Source organism: Brachypodium distachyon, chromosome 2, assembly GCF_000005505.3.
Source record: "Brachypodium distachyon strain Bd21 chromosome 2, Brachypodium_distachyon_v3.0, whole genome shotgun sequence".
In the NCBI taxonomy this organism is placed as follows: domain Eukaryota; kingdom Viridiplantae; phylum Streptophyta; class Magnoliopsida; order Poales; family Poaceae; genus Brachypodium; species Brachypodium distachyon.
In genome coordinates, this window is record NC_016132.3 from 24,484,120 (window position 1) to 24,495,714 (window position 11,595).

Below are 11,595 nucleotides of genomic sequence, written 5' to 3' on the forward strand. Positions count from 1 at the left end.
CGGAGGAGGAGACCGCTCGTGCTGCTGCGGGGGAGGCCATGGTCATGATGTTGCGTCTGCAAAGGGAGAAGGCCAGGGTCCACGTGGAATTTCTGCTTGGATCAAAATTCAGTTTGTATAGCCCAACTGTCATGTCGATCTCTTTTTTTTCTTCTGAATTTCATCAATGTTACGCTTATTATTATCACTTTCGCGGAAATTATAACATGTGGTGTATTTTAAAGTCCGTGGCAGCGAGCGGGCGAGGATTGAGGAACGAAGAGGTGATGTTATGAGCCTCTGACACTTCGTGCCATATCTTGGACTGTAGAGGTTATACTGCCTCTAGCTTGCCCTTCTTATGGTAATGGTCAGATACAGGTTGCAATGCTGTTCAATCTCTGCTTATTAAGGAAGTAAATATGATGCCTTCTTATGGTGTTCTAGAAAGATCATTTTGTATTTTTTCTGGACCGGGCTAAAAAAAATTCATCATCAGTCAATGCTTGATGGTTGGGTAAAAGGTTTAGTTTTGTGGACTGGAGTATCTGTGAATTAGTACATTTGGCTTATGCTTGAGGCAATTTCATCAGCGTAATAGGATGCCAGATTTGTTCTTGTTCATTGAATTTCGGGTTTTCTCCTATAATTTATATATGTTTTATTAGCTCAGTCTCATACTTTTTTGACCGGATGGTGATATGTAATTTTTAGAAGGAAAGATATTGTTGTCTTCTGAGAGAGTAGATTATAAAGACAAAAAATTTGGAAGAATTTTTTTTAAAGGAATGTTTGGTGGTCATTAAAGAAGATCGAACATAAAAAGATTTGATACATATCTTTGAGTATATCATATTATTTTGTTGTTCCGTTGCAACGCACGGGCATTTCAGCTAGTACTATCTAAAATCCATCGGCCATTCCTAAAAACATTAAAAAAAAACAAGATTCATATAAGCAACTACAAGAAAAACCTATTCGGAGCTAATTTTAGCCCCACTAAAACCACAAAAATAACAAGATCAACTAGTGAGCGACATGTCCACTGAAATCATATCTGCACCTTCTTTTACTCCGATGGTATTGCGAATCAATAGGTTATTTGTGTGTTTTATCCACGTCTACTTGGCGGGGTTTAGCTTTACCTACTTGTCGATTTATTCACACATATTTACTGGTTTATCCACGTCTGCTTACCAAGTTAGCTGTGTATCCTTACCAGGTTAGGTGAGCCAACTTACCATGTTACTTGAGAGTACTTATCAAATTAGCGGTGCCTACTTACCAAGTTAAGCGTGCCTAATTACCAGGTTAATTGTGCCTGATTATCAGGTTAACCGTACTTATCAGGTTAGCGGTGCCTACTTACTAGGTTAATTGTGTGTATTTATCAGGTTAAGCGTGCCTGATTAACAAGTTACCGGTGCCAACTTACCAGGTTAGATGTGTATACTTACAAGGTTAGCTGTGTGTGCTTACCAAGTTAAGCGTGCATGAGTACCAGGTTACCGGTGCCAACTTACCAGGTTAGATGTGTATACCTACCAGGTTCGCTATGTGTGCTTACCAAGTTAAGTGTGCCTAGTTATAAGGTTAACGTTGCCGACTTATAAGATTAACCGTGCATGCTCAATTATCAGGTTAATTGAGCCTACTTACCAGGTTATCTGTGTCTAATTATCAGGTTAATTGTGGATGCTTACCAAGTTACGCCTACTATGATTAAAGGAGGAATAATATGACAACTGAGCAGGATAAAACAACAACAACCACATGACACCTAGGTAACACACGACATGATAATCAAGACTAAACAATACGCAAGTACTAGGTAGTACACGCATGGTAATAAAGAGCATGGCAACAACTTCATGTAACACATTTGTGTATCTACATGAGTGGATAACGTAAAGACCACCATGCGTGAAATCATAGGTGATGTGTAACATTGACAAGTGTTTTAGGTGAAACATTGATGTGTATATTTTGGATAATATGGATACTTATATGATGACTTGTATCTTGTTTGGACTTAGTGCTTTGCTAGTGGTGTGTTGATCCATTAGTTTCTTATGTGAAAACATGGCGTGAGTTGTGTGGAACTTACCCTGAGTCAAGTCATGGACTTGTGCTCGTACTGATTATTTGTGTGTTCGCTTTCAGGTGTTGCCGGAGTTAGAGGAATGTGGTCGATGACGGGATCGAGGGACGAAGCTTGGGAGAAGCTGAGGTCGAGGATCAATGTCATGCGGGACGTTCGTGCGAAGGAACAATGAAAGTGAAAACTATGATGATCCGAGAGGGCACCAGTTTGTCGAACGTTGTTTATACCGGAGATGTACGGTATTGGAGATATTCGACATGTGATGTTCGAGTTTGGAAGACATCAGAAGAAGAGTTGATGGCATGGAGTGGCATCGACGTGAAGACATGTAGGTCCAGCCGTGGCTGGATGAGAACTGTTTAAAGATTAAACAGTAGCGTTATCAAGATGGCATCGGATGGAAAAATGGTCCACATGAAAGTTGTGTGCGTCGTCGAGACGAACAACTTTTCTTTTGGAGTCATCTCAATCCGAGGTCGTCTGTGGCCCCACAGGCAGAATAACGACCGGGACAGAAGAGTTCGTGTTGGATTCGGAATCGGTTTAGAGTCGCGAATTTTCCCTTATAAATAGAGGGCGTGCTAGTTAGGGTTTTAGCAAGGACGTGAGGAAACTCAGAGCTTTGGATATAGATCAATTCTTGGAGAGTTCTTGGATGCATGGTTGCATCTTTTGTAATCGATCGACATCGTTGCAATTAAGAGATTCGTTGGCGGTGTCATCTTTGTTCTTCTCGGATCTTCGTGGATTATTCGTGCTAGATCATTCTAACACTTTGCTGCAGATTTATCACGAGTTCATAATACTTTGCTGCAGGTTTATCACGAGTTCATAATACTTTGCTGCTTCAAATGCAAAATTTAGGTGTCTAGTTGCCAACACATCTACAGATTTATTATTTTGGCATCGTAGACTTGGGCATATTGGTTTTGATCATCTTACTCGCATTAGTGGTATGAATGTCTTAAATGGTTTGCCTAAACTTAAGGGAGAAAAACATGTTGTATGCTCTCCTTGTAGACATGGTAAGATGGTTGTAGGTTCTCATGCACGCATTACTAGTGTCATGACTGATGCTCCAGGACAGCTTATACACCTTGATATAGTTGGTCCATCAAGAGTACAATATTTTGGTGGTAAGTGGTATGTTCTGGTGATTGTTGATGATTATTCAAGATATTCTTGGGTTTATTTTATGGCATCTAAGGATGAGGCTTTTAGTCATTTTAAGAGTCTTGTGAATAGATTAAGTGTTGAGCACCTAGGATCTTTGAAAACTATCACGGACAGAAAGGTGATTTAGGGTTTGAACTTTCGGGAAAAGTTTTAATTTGCTTCCGCGCAATCATTCACCCCCCCTCTGATTGCCTATCTCGATATCACAATTGGTATCAGGAGTGATAATGGAACTGAATTTAAGAATTCATATTTTAATCAGTTTTGCGATGAACTTGTCATTGAACATCAATTTTCTGCACCTTATGTACCACAACAAAATGGTGTAGTGGAGCGTAAGAATCAAACTCTAGTTGAGATGGCCCGTACTATGCTTGATGAATTTTCTACTCCTAGAAAGTTTTGGGCCGAAGTTATATCTATTGCTTGTTATGTTTCAAATCTTGTGTTCTTGAGATCCAAAATTGGTAAAACGCCATATGAACTACGATTTGGACGTAAACCTGTTATATCTCACCTAAGAGTTTTTGGATGCAAATGCTTTGTTTTTAAATCTAGCAATCTAGATAAGTTTGTCCAAACAAGATACATGTCATCACATAAGTATCCATATTATTCAAAATATCCACATAAATGTTTCATCTAAATATCCACATAAATGTTTCATCTAAAAGCATAATATTTATTTTCATTGAATTTATATGCCAAGTCAATTCAACCTTGTCAAGCCTATATTTAAAACACCATGCCAAGCCTATGTCCAAAGTGCAATGATTAACAATCAGAAGCTTAAGGCAAAGGTTTCAATAAACACAGCAACTTCCAAGTTCATACCAAAGTGCAATGGTAAGCAGTCTCGTGAAGATGTAGTGCGACATTGGCATATTTAGATTGACAAATTTATCTAGATTGCCAGATTTAAGAACAAACTTATGTGATATGGTAAGCAGTCTCGTGAAGATGTACTACTACTTATGTGATCAAACTTATCTAGATTGCCAGATTTAAGAACAAAGCATTTGCATCCAAAAACTCTTAGGTGAGATATAACAGGTTTACGTCCAAATCGTAGTTCATATGGCGTTTTACCAATTTTGGATCTCATGAACACACGATTTGAAACATAACAAGTAGTAGATATAGCTTCAGCCCAAAACTTTCTAGAAGTAGAAAATTCATCAAGCATAGTACGGGCCATTTCAACTAGAGTTCGATTCTTACGCTCCACTACACCATTTTGTTGTGGTACATAAGGTGCAGAAAATTGATGTTTAATGACAAGTTCATCGCAAAACTGATTAAAATATGAATTCTTAAATTCAGTTCCATTATCACTCCTGATACCAATTGTGAGATCGAGATAGACAATCAGAGGGGGGTGAATGATTACGCGGAAGCAAATTAAAACTTTTTCCGAAAGTTCAAACCCTAAAACACCTTACTGTCCGTGATAGTAAAACAGCCTTGACTTTCGATTAGATGAACCGAAAAATACGTCTGAGTATCCAAAAGTAAGGTATTAAAATTATCTATCCAGCGCAACAAGAATCAGCCCAATCGGACATGTGAATCAAAAGATATGATCAAAACAGTAAGAGCTGACAGAAAGTTACGAGAATCAATCTAGAACCAATTCGAGGAATAACTAGAAAGATCGTAGTCTTCCCTTGATCTCGTGAGAAATCTGCATCAAAGTATTACGAACTTGTGGTAAATCTGCAGCAAAGTGTTAGAAAGATATAGCATGAAGAATCCACGAAGATCCGAGAAGAACAGATATGACACCGTCAACAAATCTCTTTCTTGCAACGATGTCGATCGATTACAAAAGACGCAACCATGCATCTAAGAACTCTCCAAGAATTGATCAAGATCTAAATCTCTGAGTTCCCTCACGTCCTTGCTAAAACCCTAACCTAGACGCCCTCTATTCATAAGGGAAAATTCGCGACACGAAAACGAGTCCGAATCCAACAAGATCACCTCTGTTTCGTTCGTTATTCTGCCCGTGGAGCCCCCATACGACCTCGGATTGAGATGACTCTAAAATCAAAGTTGTTCGTCTCGACGACGCGCACAACTTTCGTGTCGACCACTTTTACATCGGACGTCATCTTGATGAGGTTTTGTTCAGTCTTTAACAGCTCTCAACCAGCCAGGACTAGACCTAGGTTTCTACACGTCGATGCCACTCCATGCCATCAACTCTCCTTGTGATGTCTTCAAAACTCAACCATCACGTGTCGAATATCTCCAATACTGTACATCTCCGGTATAAACAACGTACGACAAACCGGTGCCCTCCCGGATCATCGTAGCCTTCACTTTCATTGTTCCTTCACTCGAATGTCCCACATGACCTTGATCCCTCGACGTCAGCTTTTCCCAAGCTTCGTCCCTCGATCCCGTCATCAACCACGTCCCTCCAGCTTCGGCAACACCTAAAAGCGAACACACAAATAACCAGTACGAGCACAAGTCCACGACTTGACTCGGGGTAAGTTCCAACACAACTCACGCCATGTTTTCACATAAGAAACTAATGGATCAACACACCACTAGCAAAACACTAAGTCCAAACAAGATATATGTCATCACATAAGTATCCATATTATTCAAAATATCCACATAAATGTTTCATCTAAAGCACGTGCCAATGTTACATATACCTACGATTTCACATAGTAGCAACGAATAATCATGACAATAGATATTTCTCACGCACGAGAACAAGGTGGTTTGGTTTCTTGCGGTGGAACCATCGCCACACAAGTTCAAGTTTCAAATTTGACATGAGTGCTCGTATTTTTCTGGACTCATTATATAGGAAGGTTTAACTAATGATGTTTTTCTTTGTATAGAAAGAAGGGTTCAGTGGGAGGGCAAAAGGTAGTTAAGTTTTAGGTTGGCTCTTGTTTTTTACATACTTTCTTTTCGGTGTAATTTAATAAAGAAGTAGCAATTGATCATTTTATTTCATTTTTTTGCACTGGTAGTTCTTTTTCATTTGAAACATTAATCTCAAAACCCGCCGAGATGTATTTGGTGAGAGTGCGGTAGTGTCTGCTCAATGATGAACTAATGAAGCCGAATGAAACAGCAGCAGTTCTACAGAAGATGGATGTGGGAGATACACGCTGGTGGAGAACATTCTAGAGAGGCTCCTCAGATCGAAGTTGCTGGGAGCAAGAAAAAGTGAAGCTGTTTCAAAATGGGTGCTCCGCACCGGCGAATTAGTGACTTTTGTCTTCGAAATCCGTAATGTGTTTGTCCGCTACTTAGTTTTCTATTAGTTAATTCATCACTTTTTTTTCTGCTGAATTAGCGGTCTGACCCCCAATTTTGCACGGCTAGACTCACTTTTATACTGTCTAAAAGACATGGAACCGAGAGAAGAACGATGGCATGCAGTCTTGGATGCACGATTCCAGATTTGTCTGGCCGGCCAAGCACAAGTAGGATGACACTCAGATTTACTTTATTTTTTCTCTCTAGATTAATAATTAAATATTAGCCATTAAATAATTAAGATCAATGATGCTACTCCCTCCGTCTCATATTAGGCGACTCAAATGTGACCAGATATGGATGTATCTATGCCAAAAAAGCGTCTAGATACATGTAATAAAAAGTCACTAATAATGGAACGGAGAGAGTAGCTTTTAAGCCCACTATTGAGTTTACACGTGTGCAATGCACGTTTTCACAATGCGCGTCTTTTGAACTTAATTACTCTAAGTTATTTATTATTGATGTTTTCTCTAACAAATGACACAACCAATCCAAATCCTAAACGTCTTGTGCAGCAACTGCTGGTAGTGTTTTCAGTAAAATCCTCATGTTGACATCTGATGAAGCACCTTTAAGCATCCCAGTGAAATCCTTGAGGTCATAAATTGGAGGTTACAATTAAACAATGGAAGTCTAGAATGCTGCAATCTTAGTAATACAATACATAATTGACCTTACCCTCGCAGTGCAGAAATACAGAATGCAAGAAAGTTAATCTTGTCAGAAAAAACTTATAGAAGGCGACGACTAAATACCGACTAAATGCTACGAATCTATGTTGATCTGTGTATAGTTAGACAGACACAAAAAAATCTGCAGCGCGATTATCTTTAAGAGAGAGCATAAGTGAGCAAGCAGGAGAGGAATGCTGGTCCTCTCAATGAAGCAACAGATAGAAATTCGTCCTGAAACTGTAAGTTACTCAAAATCACCTAAAACAAGCAGCAACAGATAGAAGACGATCTTCAGAGAAAATATGGTCAGCACTGAATGGATATGGCCGAAGCTTCCCAAAAATGTCCCACTGAACACTAACACGGAACCAAATATAAACATTTATGTTGCATCTTTCACCTTCTCTGATTCTCTGTTTATGTCCTCTGGTATCTTGACAAAATCATTTAGCTTGGCCTACTTCTCACAAAATTCACAGCATGAACTGATTCGAGGAGACCCAGATCTGGGGTTTCCCCCAGAGCACCCTGAGCGAGGGAACGAGAACTGCAGGAACGATGTTTTCAACAAGGTGACGGCGCATAGACGCCGCCATCGCCAGCCATGACAAAGCTCGGCTCGGTTTTCACCGGTAGTCGCGTCTCCCTGAACACACAGATCAAGACGTTCCGGGCTGGACGGCCGAGCACCGTGTCAGGATGCCAACAGCTGGGACGCGCAACACGTCCAAGAAGTGCTAGACGCCATCGGGACGTGAGAAGGGTGCGCTCCTCGCCGCCTCCCTCATCGACGGTGGCTGGCTTTGCCCGACCTCGGCCTCAGGGGACTGCAAGATGGAGGGAGGATGGATGGAACGCGGAGGCCGGCGGTGCTGGGAAATTGCCCCCGAGCCGCTAGGAGGACGATGCGGGGGAGAGGAGTTGAAATCCGTTTTTTTAGGAGCTGTGGATCTATTGGCTTTGCCACAAGCCCACCAAGAAGTTAATGAAACAGTTAATGACCACAGCTAAACACCAGCTGTTTAGTCTAGCTCTGTACTCCGTAGCAAACAAGCCGCTGCAGGGACGGATCGGTTCAGCTAGTTAAGGAGTGATTCCCAAAAGACACAAGAAAATATGTGGCATTGGCTTCAGCACTAGGCACTTGTGACTTGACTAACTATGTTGTGTGATCTCTACGGCTTCCTCTTACAATCAACTCCGAGTCCAGGAGGCAACCAAAATGCTGCAAAATTGCACCCTCGATCTCTACAGGAAAACAGGAACACTTCTCCAAATGTGCTTGACGCTTAGCCGCTCACCCACGCTTGGTTCTAGAAGACATCGAATTACCGGAAGTGCTATAAAATGAATCGGAACACTGAGGAAAGCATTCAGTTCACCACCAAGTGAAGGATATTGAATAAATCCATTACCTGCATGCTTTCAACGAAGTAAAATTTTCAAGACTCGGTCTCGGTGTAGATGGATTGAATATTAGCCCAGTATGAAACAAATCTACACTTGTGCTGTAACAGAATGCTTGACTACTTGCATGTCTATTGCACATAATTGTTCAATATGTATATACTCACAGATGTACGAAACAATGAAGAATAGCATGAGCACAATAATCTGTTGCTTAGCTAGAACAAGTACTCTACGGAGTTTCAGAAGGGATGATCTAGGGAAGTACCAATGCATTAGACAAAGCTAGATACCATCTGAAAGCTAGATACCATCTGATGATCACCGAAGCTCTGGACATGGTTGAAGGTGGTATTAGAGCATCTCCACGAGCAGGAGAAAAATGATTCCCAAAACCAGATAACCATTTTTTCCTCCCCAAACAGCTCCACCAGCTCACCAAACGCAATTTACAATGAGTAAACTTTTAGGGAAGGAGGAAAAATCTCTCTCCTCCCCCCTCCAAATAGGGAGCCAGCACCCGAGCGCGAACTACCGACCGCCGATCCGGACGGCCGCCGCCGCCAAATCCGCGCCGGAGCCGCCGCCCAGAGGCCCCCCCAGCTGCCCGGAGGCTCGCCGCCGCCCCCGACTCCCTCCCCCGTCTCGGACCTGCAGTTCCCCGGTGCTCTGCCGCCCCGGCCAAGAAGCCGGTAGCCGCCGCCAAACCCGCGCCGACTGCCGCCGCCCCTCGACAACCTGCCTCGTCCCAGCATCCTCCGGTGCACCGACTCCCTCCCCCGGTGCCCGCTGCCCCTGACTCCCTCCCCCATTGGCCACCGCGGGAGCTCCGCCGGCCACGGCAGGGCTATCTCCCCCGATCTGCCATCCCATCCTCCCGGCCGCCTCCTCCTTCAACCTCCCGTCGACCGTGCCCTCCTCCGAAGGTGATTTTTCTTCTTCTTTTTTCATTCATTTTGCAATTGAATTTGCTTCTGATTTCATGCATTTTTGTAGATGACTTCACTTGTTCTTCAATTTTTTGAAGAGCAATTGTCAGAGGATGAACAAGAAATAGATGATGATGAGGATGATTTGCTTGCAGTCATGCTGACGGACAAGGAGATGAAGAAGAAGAAGTATGGTTGTTCTAGGCCGGGCAAACAGCTGATTCATCGGAGAAGACAGGAAGCTCAACGCCATCTCATTCTTGACTATTTTGCTCCCAATCTGGTATATCCACTCGATACTTTAGGCGTCAGAATAGGATGTGTAGAGATTTGTTTCAGCGTATTGCCGATGCCATCGTTGTCCATGACTTGTACTTTGTGCAAAAGAGGAATTGCACTGGATTACTTGCCCATAGTACTTATCAGAAGATGACAGCGGCAATGCGTATACTTTGCTATGGTGTGCCCGCTGATTTGATTGATGATCACTTGGCAATGGGAGAAAGTAAAGCCATCAAGTGTTTGAGGCGCTTTGTGAAGGCCATAGTTGGGATCTTTGGGGAGGAGTACTTGAGAGCACCCAATGCACAAGACACCGAGCGTCTTTTAGCAATGAACAAAGATAGAGGTTTTCCAGGTATGCTTGGTTCTGTTGATTGTATGCATTGGAAGTGGAAGAATTGTGCTATAGCATGGCATGGATAGTTCACAGGACATATGCATGATCCAACCATTATTCTTGAGGCAGTTGCAAACCAAGAGACTTGGTTTTGGCATGCTTACTTTGGGATGCCCGGTTCTTGCAATGATATCAATGTGTTGCATAGATCGCCTCTCTTCTCTAGAATGGCAAGAGGAGAAGATCACCCTGTTGAGTTTGAAGCAAATGGCAGCAAGTACGTACATCATTCCCTACTACCTTGCTGATGGCATATATCCAGCTTGATCGACATTTGTGAAGCCAATATCAAATCCCCAAGGTAACAAAAGGATTCACTTCACAAAGGCTCAAGCTGCTGCTAGGAAGCATGTGGAGCGGGCATTTGGGATCCTTCAATCCCAATTTGCCATTGTGCGTGGACTAGCTAGGTATTGGGATCAGAAAACACTTTGGTACATCATGAATGCTTGTGTGATCATGCACAATATGATTGTGGAGGATGAGCATGGTGGGGTGTTCGACTATGTCTATGAGAAGATGGGATGGACGGTGTGATATGGACATGCTAACCATGGATACGACCTTTGGTACCCTCAATTCTATAATATTTGACAAGATTTATAATCAGGTGAATTCAAGTAGTAATTGTTTTCATTTTCATATTTATGAAGAGGCGGAGCTACTACTATCTTGTCTCGTTTTATTACGTAGGCATCTTGTCGAGCTTTTCAAGTCCAAGGTCAAGATGAGATACGATGGAGGCGAACGGGAGGGCCAACAAGAATCAAGCATCCATACAGCTGAGAGGGAAGGATTTCAAGTGTACTTTCCAACAAATCAAACGGCATATGATTTGGAGCTTGCTAGAGAAAGATATCACGAATTAAAGTTGAATCCGATTCGGGTCCGAGTTGTCAGAAGACCCGAATTTGTTTTAATCACCGAGGCCGTATACGGAGTCCAAATCAATCAAACAGGTACTTGTTGGAAAGGTAATTACAAGACCTTTCCAACGGATCTGGCCCCATCAAGAGATTCGACTCGTGATGACCGTGCCGGACAAAACAAGCGAACGGATCTGTTTTTTTGTTTCCTAAAGAGTTGTAGTTTGTTAGAAAAGTTAGAGATAGAGTTGGATTTCGGCCTCCTTACTTAAGGTGGACGAAAATATCTCTTCCTCCTCCTTTTTATACCCCATGAGACCCCCTAAGGAGCCTTGGGTTTTGTTTAGTTAAAAGTTAGCCATCGCTACTACTTCGTGTAATCGCGTGTGTCGGTTAGACCACCTGTTTTATCGCTTTCGGAACCCCGACTTATCGTCTCGTTGAGACATTGGTTTGATATAGTATATTCTCAATTTTAGATTGCATCCGC

At 42.3% G+C, this 11,595-nt stretch overlaps 1 long non-coding RNA gene across 1 annotated transcript; it reads left to right on the forward strand.

Moving 5' to 3' along the window:
- The first annotated feature begins 8,964 nt into the window (after window positions 1-8,964).
- On the forward strand, window positions 8,965-10,862 carry LOC112271098. The gene is made up of 2 exons (XR_002963966.1): window positions 8,965-9,557; window positions 9,628-10,862. It is a non-coding gene; the product is annotated as an uncharacterized LOC112271098 (long non-coding RNA).
- The last annotated feature ends 733 nt before the right edge of the window (window positions 10,863-11,595 follow it).